General features: G+C 34.4%; 1 protein-coding gene across 5 annotated transcripts in view; it reads left to right on the top strand.

The window, feature by feature from the left end:
- Nucleotides 1-13,194, top strand: part of LOC150100913 (protein NDRG3-like) — a 398,002-nt gene that overhangs the window by 63,297 nt on the left and 321,511 nt on the right. Inside the window, exon 1 of one of the 5 annotated variants that reach the window (XM_090401075.1) lies at nucleotides 2,920-3,043. The exons of the other annotated variants lie outside the window; for them this stretch is intronic. The gene's annotated coding sequence lies outside the window, so the exon portion shown is untranslated. Of the gene's footprint in view, nucleotides 1-2,919; nucleotides 3,044-13,194 lie in introns of those variants that run through there. 5 annotated transcript variants of the gene reach the window in all.

Below are 13,194 nucleotides of genomic sequence, written 5' to 3'. Positions count from 1 at the left end.
ACACACGTGATTTACAGACAAAAAATACTAGTGGTGGTGGTGGGTAGTAGATGGCGTTGGTGTAGAAGATGATGGTAGTAGCGGTTGGTGTAGTTGGTGAATTAAGTAGTGGACATGGAGCTTTCTAGAGCAGGTACCCTCCCTCGATGAGTCTTTGGACTCCTTGGAGATGTCACAAAATAATAATAATAATAAACTACAGCGAACCACCACTAATCATCATTTCCTACATCACGTTTGTCTGTATGAAACCAGAAATCAGTTATGTATGTTATTGATCCGTACATATCTCCTATGCGAGAATGAAATTCAAGACTTAAAAATGAAGATATTCGCTTAGTTGAAATGTTCCACTGAATAAGTCAAATGGATATTTTGACTGAGCAGCTGCATCACTAGGCTTTTAACACGTTTAAAAAAGATGTGACGTATCAATCATATTATGATTGGACGCATTCACTACACATCCACATGTGTAGACTCAGCCCGTTCACAAACGCTCCTTCCCCCCAAAAAAAGTATAATTAAATTTTAAAACTGTTTTTGAAAATCATTATTATGAAGTAGCGTAACTAAAATAAGTAAAATCCTTTGAAAATGAAAAATATCGTGAATTTCTTATTTGATAATAATGCACACATACGAGGGGGATCTGGAAATTCTGCTAAACACTTATAACAAATTTTTCATCAATGATATTAAAGCAACTAATATTATTATTATTATTAAGATTTTTTATTATAATTTAAAAATTAAAATTAAAATTTAAAATTATATATATATATATATATATATATTTTTTTTTTTTTTTTTTGCATGGTACGTTTGTAGGTGCTAGTTATATTGATTATCGGAGTTTTCTTTTAGATATTTCTGTACATAAGCTTGCCAAAAATATGAAACAAATTAGTCCAATACCGCAGTGGACACGTATGAAAACTGGAAATACAATCAGATATAATGCCAAGAGACGCACTGGAGGAGGACTAAGCTAAAACTTTAAACCTGCTAAATAATTTATCTTCATCTTCTTTTAACTTGTGCATAGAAAAATGTGTATCTTGCAAAAAATAAATCTTTTCTTCTGAGTTAAAAAAAAAAAGAGAGACATCCAGGGAGACAGGGACTCATCGATGGAGGCCACATACTACACGCATCAGCTATTATACTTATCCTTGAATTCATTCACACTGCTTGCACATACCACATCCAATGGCAATCCATTCCAATCACTCACCACCCTATGAGAGAAAAATCTAGCCCTTATCCATTTTTTAGCCTCCTTCATTCTCAGCTTCCAAGGATGCCCTCTTGTCCCTCCATAAATTGAAAAATTTCATCAATTGAAATCCTGTATGACCCTTTCAGAAGTTTGCAAGTCTCAATCATATCACCCATCTTTCTACTGGTTGCTCGTATTTGCAGTGTCTACAAATTCTCAATCTGTCTTCGCAATCTGTATTCCACAATCCTGATATCATTTTTAACACTCTCTTTTGACTCTTTCCACTGTATCAAAATCACAACGAAACCAGGAGACTAGACCTGCGCACAAAAGACCAAGTGAGGGCTTATAAAGGTCTTGTAATGAGACAAAATGACATCTTTATCTTTACCTGAGCCTCTGTAGCTCAGTCAGTATAGACCAAGCCCTTTGGTCGGAAAGATCTGGGTTCGATTCGTGAGGAACTTTTATCTGGTCTTTCGACTAAAGGTGAGTTAGCCCGGTTTTTTTTCACCCGGAAACTCGGGTTTTTTGTCCCCCAGAACAGGCAAACCGGCCACGTGAACCCAGGCATCTACAGACATAGGACACACCGGGAGGCATAGGGCTAACCATCTTATCCTCGGTCGCGGTTTCAAATCGTAATAGGCCATGCCTAATACAATGTAATAGGCCACTAGGACTAATATACGTATAAGGAGGGGAAGGAGGAGGATCTTTGCATGTGAAAGTTCATTTAAGCATTGCAATTATCTTTTGAGTTGTATTTGTAATCTTTGCTACATGACCCCTGAACTTCAACTTGCTCTCTACTAATCTCCAATATCCCTAGCCTGATCAGTTTCTTCTTGCATAACTCCATTAATATAATACGACATTGGATATACTGGATATATATAACCACAATAAAGAACATGTCTTAAAACTCTTTAACCCCCATTTCATCAAATTAATAATTTGTTCTTTTTCTTTTAGGATATATATGAAGACATAAAATTAATTAATTTTTGTTCTAGGTGTTTATCAGAAATTTCCAGACATCCCTCGTAAACAAGTTTCTTATGCAGCGGAAAAGAAAAGGATTATGGTGTAACCCATATATATTCGTATATCTAACATGGAAAATAAATAAAGAAATAAAAATAAAATACTATCAGATAAAATATTTCGTTCGGAAATGAGACCTCGGATCATTCACTACCATTTGAAGAATATATATATATATATATATATATATTTTTTTTTTTTGCAATGCTTTTCTCGTTGTAAAAGAATGCAGTCTGAGATGAATCTTCTCTGGCGTTATATTAGAGTTTTTGTAATTTATTTCTTTTGTGATAGAATTCTGAAGAAAACAGTAATGTAGGCTTTCTTCTCTGTTAATCGGAAGCTGTCTGATCTCTGTGAGGGTCACTATCAATAGAAAGTGGATAAAAAAAAAATACCGCAAAAGTAAACAATTATTTTGTCTGCTGTGTTAAAGACAATTCCCTCACATAATCTGTATTGTATCTGTCTTTATTATTTTAATATTTGCAGTTTCATTGCCGGAAAATTTGTTGCATATTTCCTCCGCCTTATATTTTTGAATAAAAAAAATTTAAAAACTTCAAGAAAATAAGAGAAAAAAAATACAGATTATTTAATTATTAATACGCGTTTTAAATAACTAATTTCTCCGTTTCCCGATACAGTACCAACTTCCTGTGAAAACTTAGATGAAAACCAATACAAGTAAATAAAAAGTGTGCTAATCCAATGCATTTGAGGCGTGAGTCGCATGGATAAAATGGTGCATTAACCATACCCTTGCTCCAAGTAAGAATCGTAGATCATAGGAATGTAAAATAATCGAGTGTTAGTGCCGTTATAATTATTATTAAGTTAAAAATAACGTAATTGATAAGTTAGTATTTTGTCTTAATTTTCTACTGATGCACTCTGTACAGAAGTACAGAATTCTTCTACTATTTAAAAACATTTACATGTATTCGTTCTTACGATGAGATTCAAGATGGGATTCAATGTGTCCACATCCATTACGATGGATGTGGACACATTGAATCAGTTTAAGACGAAGTTAGATTAGCATTGTATGCAATAGTGAGTACCTCCCACGATGAGTCTCTGACTCCGTGGAGGTCGGGTGTGGATATTACTACTACTAATAATAATAATATAGCCTGTTGGTGTAGCAGATGCAATTACAGATTGACATTTGTAATTACATTAGGATTACATCTATAATTACCAGATAATGAGTTTGGCGTCCGTAATCGGTAATGGTGCAGCAATGTTATTGAAATTTGTGAAAAGAAACGGTATTCGAAACTTGCAAGATGCTCACATAATATTTACAACATAAAGTAAATACTTTTTTTAAGTCATTGCATTTCTAACAAAAGGCCTATACATTATTATTATTTGTAATATGGTATTCGTTAAATTTACTCGCGAAATTAATATTTTTGTATTTTATTTTATGACCTTCAACTCATTTTATCAAAATATATACTAGAAAGATATAATAAAATATTTAAATATAAAAACTTGAACTTGAAATAAAATAAAAAAATGAAATAAAAACTTGAAATATTTATTGCATTTTTTGTAAGAATGCAATCATATTATTATTATTATTATTTGTAATATGGTATTCATTAAATTTACTCGCTAAAAGAGTATTTTTATATTTTATTTTACGACCTTCATTCAACTCATAAAACATCCAATTATCAGAACAGCATTTCATTTTGCGTTTTTTTCAGACGAGTAGAACAGAAGTGCCAAGTGAGTTATAATCGGCTTCACTTTTCAAACGCTACTTTTTAGGTGCATTTCTTTTCTCTATCCACCAGTTATGTCAACCTTTTTTTTTAAAAAAAAAGAATTTATGAAAAAATGGTCGTTATTGTTTTCTTTTAGTCTTTGACGTCATGCACATTTTTAAGTGAGTCTTCAACGTACATATCAGCATTTCTTAGCAAAAGCATGCTTACGTGAGTAATTTAGAAAAATACTAATCTTTAAGATAACTATGACAACCTGTTTACTTTTGGTTGATTATTTGCATTTGAAAATATGAAAAACATTGCATTCCAGCTTTTAGTGTAAACAGGTTTCATAATCGAGCAATCATTAGATCAGCGCGAAACACGAAACAAAAAACAAACGTATTTAAATACATTTAATATAATTCTATGTTATTTCGCATTTTCTAATTGTTCTGTTTTCAAACGAATCCCTTAAAATTTAAGGGATACATTTCTCTACTTGATGACTATGAATTTCTCAAATATATTCGATACATTTTTTAAACATATAATAGGGACGCATACTTCCTTTACCTACAGAGACATGCATATTATCGAAATTCCAATGTTATTAACACACACACATATTGAAAAAAGAAAAATAATTTCGATCGCGACATTATGTAAAGCCTTTGAATTTTTTGTAATTTATTTACAAAGTTCCTTACTCTTGTATCTTAACCATTTTTTGCTTCGGTCGTATAACTATAGAATTTGCACAAGGTTAAATAATTCTTTTCAATTCCTTACCTAGGTGATTACTTAATTCATATCATATTTTCGTCTCTTCACCCCGTTAGTGTCAGACTTTTTTACACAAAAAAGTTTTGGAGTATTTTTGTTTCCAAACATTGTTATTTCTCTTTCTCGCTCTTAACTGTTATGTCGTAATATATTGCTGCAGCGTTTTGGGGTGCTTGTATTGATTAGCTCTCTCTCTCTCTCTCTCTCTTCATGCGAAGGAGAAGTCTCTTGTGAGTGTGTGCGAGAGTGACTTTCTGGAGTCAACAGGTTTATCTAGCAGTCAGCAACAACCATTTATGCACTGCATACAAAGACACAGCCCACTTTATCGGATGTGTTTTATGCATGACTAATATTAAATAATAATAATAATAATAATTATTATTATTTTTTATTTTTATTTTTTTAACATTTTATTATTTCTTAGATAAATTACATACATTATATGAACACAATTATGCATAACAAATACTTTCTCGTACATAAAGTTTTTTAAATAATAATAATAATAACAATCACTGTTTACAACGTATATTATTATAATATTCATAATGATGATTATTACAGATGTAGCTTTGCAATTTTACACTCTATATATACAATATCAATGGATATAATCACTCTATATTGCATACTTTTGTTACAGTTATTACATACATTACATACATTTGATTACATATAATACATACATTACATATTACATTACAATAATAATAATAATAATAATAAACGTTCAAGTTCTTAGTCTATGCTATTCTTTAATGTTGGTTACATTTGCCAGTTTTGTGAAAAATTGTAACTCGGTGTCAACCTAAAGATAGGAAGTCACCTCGAAGAACATATTAAAGAATTATTTGCTTTGAAATTCTTGTTTGTAGCCGGTAAAAATTGGAGGAATATAATGCTCCCAAGTCAGTACAAAACTGTGTCCATGTGAAATGGCTGCTAGAAGGGGAGCTGACGTTTTGAAAGAGGCTTTGTGATAGGATGCTATGTTGCAGGCCTATACGAGTGTGTATACATACATACATACATACATACATACATACATATATATATATATATATATATATATATATATATATATATATATATATATATATATATATATATATATATATATATATATATATATATAAAACCACGAAATCACCGCCATCTAATATTTACCTCAGATAAGTTTAGTACAACAGCAAAAATACGAACAACCTGAACAAACAAACAAACAAGCAAAACGTTCTGTGCACGGTAACATAAACGATAATGAATGTTTATCAAAAAACGAACGTTCTCAGTATTTTGTGTGCTTTTCCTTGTTGCACAAATCAATCCTCAGCTGCAGATATGATTTCATCATCTGTGGTAATTTTGTTTGTTTCAAGTGTTTCTTTAAATTTATTAATGGGAAATAGTCAGATGGCCAGATCTGGCGAATAGAGTGGTTATACATCCTAAAAGAAAAAGGACAAATTATTACAATTTGATGAAACATGCGGATTAAAGGGACACACACACACACACACACACACACACACACACACACACACACACACACACACACACACACACACACACACACACACACACACACACACACACACACACACACTCGTGTAGAAGCGAGTCCACGGAGAATCACTGCATGTGCTCAGGTTTGACCTTTGTTTGAAGGGGTGGAGCAGGACGTGTTTGTGTCCAGGTGTTGATGTTTGAGAGGAATTGATATGCATTTTTTTTTTAGTAAATTCCCTCTAATTTTGCATCTCACTATAATGCCTATATAGCGCTCGTTTCACCGTAGATTTTTAGATTTCTCTTACTGATTAGATAGCGGTTTGTTAATCATGTCAGGTATGTTAGCAGCTCCCGTTGGCTTTGCCGTAGTGATTATTATACTTATATGTTATGTAGTTTGTTGACTGTAACCTTATCTGATATGTTGTTCTAGTTATTATTATTATTATGACCTGAACCTCCAAGGACTCATCGAGGGGTGGAACTACTCACTACTCTGCAACTTTCCGTCTCTTCCACTTAATCCACTAACTGCACAGAATGCCACTATCATCGTTTACACCAGGGTTTCTCAAATTGTGTTCCGCGGAACACCAGTGTTCCGTGATGTCATTGACCAAGCCGTGTATTTTAAAACATGGAAGTAATTCGGGAAAGGGAATACCGCTGTTTATGACTGGTCATAAATATTGCCTGCAAGCCGATTACAACAACGGGAGGCGTATCCGCTATTCTCAAAACTGAACGAAATGACATCTGTGTTGCAAATGTTAGTGACCAATCAGCAAGGAAGTATAAAGAAAATTTTTCCACTGAAATTGAAGATCAAAGTAGTCTGTATCCAGTTCTCAAATCTACTAATACTGAATACTTTCTTCGCAGGTTCGTATTATAGGGTGAAAGTGCTTGTTTCGAAACCGTAGAGCAGTGATTTTTTAAAAGTAATAGGCCTAGAGATTTAAATTTTAATATGAAACAAAAGGACTTTGTTTAAATTTGGTGTTAAAAAATCTCTTATTGAAGGTGTTTGTAACGCAATAGATAGTGATTCATCCACCTCCAGCCTACAAAGCGATCTCCAGGATGTACAAAAGGAGGGGAAAACTCCCAGCACACAGGAGAAAAAGTCTGCATTCACTCGTAAATACTTATAATAATATTATAAAGTTTGGTGATTAGAATGGGATATGTCAATGAAAATCAGCACAAATTAATTTAATGATGTTGGCCTAAGGAAACTACAATACGCTACAAGATTTCATTAGTCCATTGATTGATAACTGATTTAAATGTAATTTTATATTTGTCAACATGTCACACCGTATACATAAGTGTACTAATACTCTTTATGATTATGCCATAATTAATTATTAATACATTACAAAGTAACCAAGGTGTTCGGTGAAAATTTCAGGATTTGTGAAGTGTTCCGTCGTAGAAAAAATCTGGGAAACGCTGGTTTACACAAAGAGCCATTTACTACATATTACATACACCATCACCACTAGAATCTTTGTCTGTAAATCGAGTGTGTTTTCATGGCCGATTTGTCTGTATGCGGGATGAAAAACCCGAGTTTCCAGGAGAAAAAACCCTACTACCTCTGTATGAGATCGGATAACACTCACTTTCAATTGAAGAGAGAGAGAGAGAGAGAGAGAGAGAGAGAGAGAGAGAGAGAGAGAGAGATATTCCTCTCTTCATGACGAGAGTCGATCTTTTGCATTTTCCATTCGAAAGACGCTACTTATCGTGGTTTTTGTAATTGCACTACGGATGCATATGGAGTTATTCTGTAGCTTGGACTGAAGTAGTGTTTTAGCATGACTGTTTAGTGGCATCAGTGTTTTACCTTAAATATTTTGTGTTCTGCATTGTGATCCATATGAATGTGGGATGTTCTTCTCTTTGTTTCCAGAATATCAGTCGCAACGATTCAACGGTTGTAATCTGTTAGGTCTGTAGTTTGCGCTGAATTCGCATGATGTGATTGTATATCTTAAAATTAAGAAGATAAAGCATTATATGTTTTCATATAATGTTTTATCTTCTTTCTTCCCTTCTCATCCGTTCCTCAGGACGAGTCGATCTTTCGCCCTTAATGAGGGGTTTACGACGAATTAATACAGCCAGATCGTCACTCCTCTGCTGCATCCCCCTAAAGGCAAGTATTCATCACTGTAGATCACGGGGAGGTTTGCCTGTTGAAAACCAGATAAAGGACTTCGTCTATACCCACTGAGCTACGGAGGCTCTAATTTATGATGAATTTATGATGCCTTATGATGATTAGCCTATTTTTCCCACCCACTACAGAATGAAGGTCTCTCCCATTGCAGGAGGATTGCGTCTACTTCTTCCATGGTGACCCAGTCCATCTTGGGAGAGAGTTTATTCACTTGTATGAATGGATAAATGTATGAAGGTGTAAGACTATCACAAACATCGGGATTTGAACCCGTAGCCTCTTGGCTGGAGAGCGGATATACTAACCACTCGGTCTCCCAGAGGCCCAATGCCTTATAAATTAGTATAAAGTATTAATATAATTAGTATAATTTAGTATTAGTATTTTTATGCATGTGGGAGGAATGTCTTTTAATTGACATAGTTGCATGCTATTATTCTGACTTTGTTGTGTAGAAAATTTGTGTGGCTATTTCAAGTTAGATCAACTTATTAGATAACGTGCTGTTTTCACCTGTGTGAGGATATTCTGGTTTTAGGATCGGTCTCCCAGAGGCCCAATGCCTTATAAATTAGTATAAAGTATTAATATAATTAGTATAATTTAGTATTAGTATTTTTATGCATGTGGGAGGAATGTCTTTTAATTGACATAGTTGCATGCTATTATTCTGACTTTGTTGTGTAGAAAATTTGTGTGGCTATTTCAAGTTAGATCAACTTATTAGATAACGTGTTGTTTTCACCTGTGTGAGGATATTCTGGTTTTAGGATCGGTGCTTTATGCGTATGAGGAGGAATGTCGGTTAATGAGATATTAGTGAGATATTTAGTTTCTATGGGTTGGGTATAGTTTTTTTTTTTTTTTAATATTTTGTTCTTTTCAGGGGGTTTATATATACAAAAAAAAGATTATATATATATATATATATATATATATATACCTTCTTCCTTCCTTCCTCTTTTACCTTGCAGTGTCGAGGATTTTTCTGCACTTAACCGCTACCGTATCGAGGATAAGGTGGTTAGTTCTATGCCTTCCGGCGTGTGTAAATGCCTGTGTTCAGTCCGATTTGCCTGTTCTGGGGGACGAAAAACCAGAGTTTCTGGTGAAAAAATCCCCGACCCCCCCATATGAGATCAGCTAGCTCACCTTTAGTCGAAAGAGACCAGATAAAGGTTCCACACGTATATATATATATACGTTTGTAAAATTACGGTTGTACAATTCTTTGTAAAAGAAGATTTAGCGTAAAAAGAAATTCATTCGAAGTTCATAAAAGTTTACGGGCGCTCTTCTCCTTCGTTTTCGACAATTAAGAAATGGGCTGCCAAGTTTAAACATTGCCGTACCAGCCTTGAAGATGATCCACGTGAAGGACGTCCAAAAAGTGTAACAACACTAGAAATCACTAGAGATCAAGTGCACGATATGGTATTGGATGACCGGCGAGTTCAATGTGCGTGAAATTGCCGAGACTATGGGCATTTCAAAAGAACGTGTAGGATATATTTTGCATGAAGAATTGCAAATGATAAAGCTTTGCACAAGATGGGTGTCGGGCTTGCTCACAGCAGATCAAAAACGCACTCACATGAAAATCTCTGAACAGCGCTTGGAGCATTTTAACAAGAATAAAACTGATTTTATGCGTCGATTTATTACTACGGATGAGACTTGATTCACCAGTACACACCAGAATCCAAACAGTGGACAGAAGGCCAAAGATGACAAAGTTGGTTCCATCAGCAGGAAAGGTCATGGCATCGGTGTTTTGGGATGCTAAAGGCATTTTGTTTATTAATTATCTTGAAAAGAGTAAAACAATAACCAGGAATATTATTCCGATCTTTTAACCAGATTAGATGAAAAAATTCGTGAGAAAAAACCCGGTTTGCAGAAGAAAAAAATCATCTTAAGGCATCTGCACTATAAATTGTTGGAACATCCGTCCTATTCCCCAGATTTGGCTCCATCTGACTTCTATCTCTTCCCAAAACTAAAACTCTTCCTCGCTGGTCAGCGTTTTCCTTCGAATCAAGAGGTGATTGCAGCTGTAGAGAGCATTGATTGCGGACTGCCCATAGCTAAACCTGAGTTTTCTTTATAAATTTTGGTATCGTATTTGAAGTATCCTGAGTTTCCCTCTTCACTTTAGAACTACTCAAGAAGTTCTAAACCTTCTCCAGAAGAAACTATCCAAGAAATTTTTTTCCTTACTTTCTCACTGTGTGAACTCAGGATACTTCAAATACGATAACAAAATTTATAAACAAAACTCAGGTTTAGCTATGGGCAGTCCGCTCTCTTGCTGACATATTTCTTAAGGATTTTGAAGAAAAAGCAATTAATTCCTCGACTCTTAAACCTAAAGTATGGTATCGTTATATTGACGATGTATTTCTCATCTGGGAACACGGTGTCAACAACCTCAACTTTTTTCTGGACCACCTCAACAAGTTTCATCTGAAAATCAATTTCACTTGTGAACTGGAATCCGACGACTGTCTTCCCTTACTGGACTTAAAACTTACGAGATGCGCTGAAAATATCAAAATCTCCATTTTTATAAAACCCACTCACACAGACAGATACCTTCATACTTCTTCCCATCACTACCCTCCACAAAAGTTTGGTATTAAGATCTTTGTTAACAGATGAAACAGAAATTGAATATGAACTCAATTTTTTAAAAAAAGTCTTTTGTTAACAATGGATTCTCTCTTAAAAAGATTAATAAATTTCTCTCTGTCCACCGCTCAACTGCTTTTGAAGATTCTTCTCCACCAAGAGCTTTTGTTTCGTTACCATACATCAGCTCTCTCCCCAAAACTAGCCAAAATGCTTCAGAAATTCAACATTAGAACTTGCTTCACTACGTTTCCTAAACTTCGCTCCATACTAAGTAGACCTAAAATGAAACATCTTCCTACTCAGTATCCAGGAGTCTACAAGATTTTGTGTGATTGTGGCAAACCATACTACTGCCAGACAGCTAAATCCATCCTTTTACGCATGGAAGAACACCAAAGAGACATTTCCTACAACAGAACTAGGACCAGCGCTCTCTCTAGACACGTTCTCTTCTCTATCAACTCGGATGAAAGCCGCGAACACCTCGTAGACTGGCCCCAAACTTCTAATATCCATGTGTGCTATGATGAACTTGAAAGAAGAGTAATTGAATCTAGAGAAATATCACTTGATTCATTTCATATTAATAACAGCCGTAGCTACAATATTTCTGATGTACACATTACCACTGTCCAATACTGGCGCACTCGTGTCAGCTCACGCACGTAGTCAACTTCAGTTGGAACTCAAGCAAGCATTCCTGTTTTAAGTGTACTTGTGTGTTTTATACTAGATCTGTTAATGTATTTTATCATGTCTCTGTTATTTTTTATTTAATTCTTTGCCTGTGATACCTGAAGAAGTTGAATTTCAACGAAACTAGTCGTATTTTAATATTAAACTTTTCTTTCTCGGTATATAGTCATTTAAATTCATTTATATATATATATATATATATATATATATATATATATATATATATATATATATATATATATATATATATATATATATATATATACAGGGTGTTCGGGATAAATTTGACATATTTATAATTAATTATATTTTTCCGTAAGTTACATGTATTAACACACACTTCTCTTCATTTAAAAGTTTGGACCCTTCTTCATTCATATACAAGATGTCAGAAAGGATGGATAGCTGGAACCCACCTGAATCATGGAAGAGAATAACTTGTATCATGATGATTCGTGCCCGCCATCAAAATAAGGATATTACGACTGCTGCCCAATGCTCCCTGAATACAGTAAAAACAATCAGGCATGAACTAGAGACTTGCAATGGTGACTACGAGGATGTAGCAAGAAGAAAGATCCCTAGCAGACGATCTGATTGCGTTCGTACAGCAGAATTCCTCGCAAATCTGCAGGAACAGGTGTTGAAGAACCCTGGCATTGGAATTCGGGCTTTGTTCGTGGAGTTGCTAACTGTAGTCAAGCCCTGGATAACAAGGGTAGCCAATGGTAGGCCGTATGTATGGCAGCAGGATTCGGCCCCTTGCCACACCTCTGGGAAAAGTCAAAAATGGTTGTCTGAAAATTTCTACGACTTCACCAGTCCAAATGTTTGGCCTCCAAACTCCCCAGACCTTAACCCCATGGATTATTTTGTATGGGGCGCAGTTGAAAAAGACACCAATCGCACTTCCAGTAATACAAAAGCCCAGTTAATGGATAAAATTAAAACAGTTTTTGCGGCCCTTCCCAGGGAGACTGTAGCATCAGCTTGTTCGAGGTTCCGAAGCAGAATTGAAGCTGTGATCGATGCTAATGGTGGTTATTTTGAGTAAATCTTGTTGATAGTATTGTAATTAACTCTGCCTGTAATGTTTTTTTGTCAATTCATTAAATTTAATAGATACAAAGAAGATTTTCTTTTTCCTTACGAAACTGTCAAATTTATCCCGAACACCCTGTATATATATATATATATATATATATATATATATATATATATATATATATATATAAATCTGTGTAATATAAATATATATAAAGCTGTGTTTTATCGTTTTAGAGACAATGGATTTATATGTTTTATCTAGCATTTCATTGATCAAGTGCCAGGTTTCCTTTATGTCGCTCTGAGCTGTTGTTAGTTTTGTTTCTATTATA

The sequence above is a fragment of the Typopeltis vanoorti genome, chromosome 12 (assembly GCF_054136105.1).
Source record: "Typopeltis vanoorti isolate ZY-2024b chromosome 12, IOZ_Tvanoo_1.0, whole genome shotgun sequence".
NCBI lineage: Eukaryota > Metazoa > Arthropoda > Arachnida > Uropygi > Thelyphonidae > Typopeltis > Typopeltis vanoorti.
This window is presented reverse-complemented; position numbering and strand designations above follow the sequence as displayed.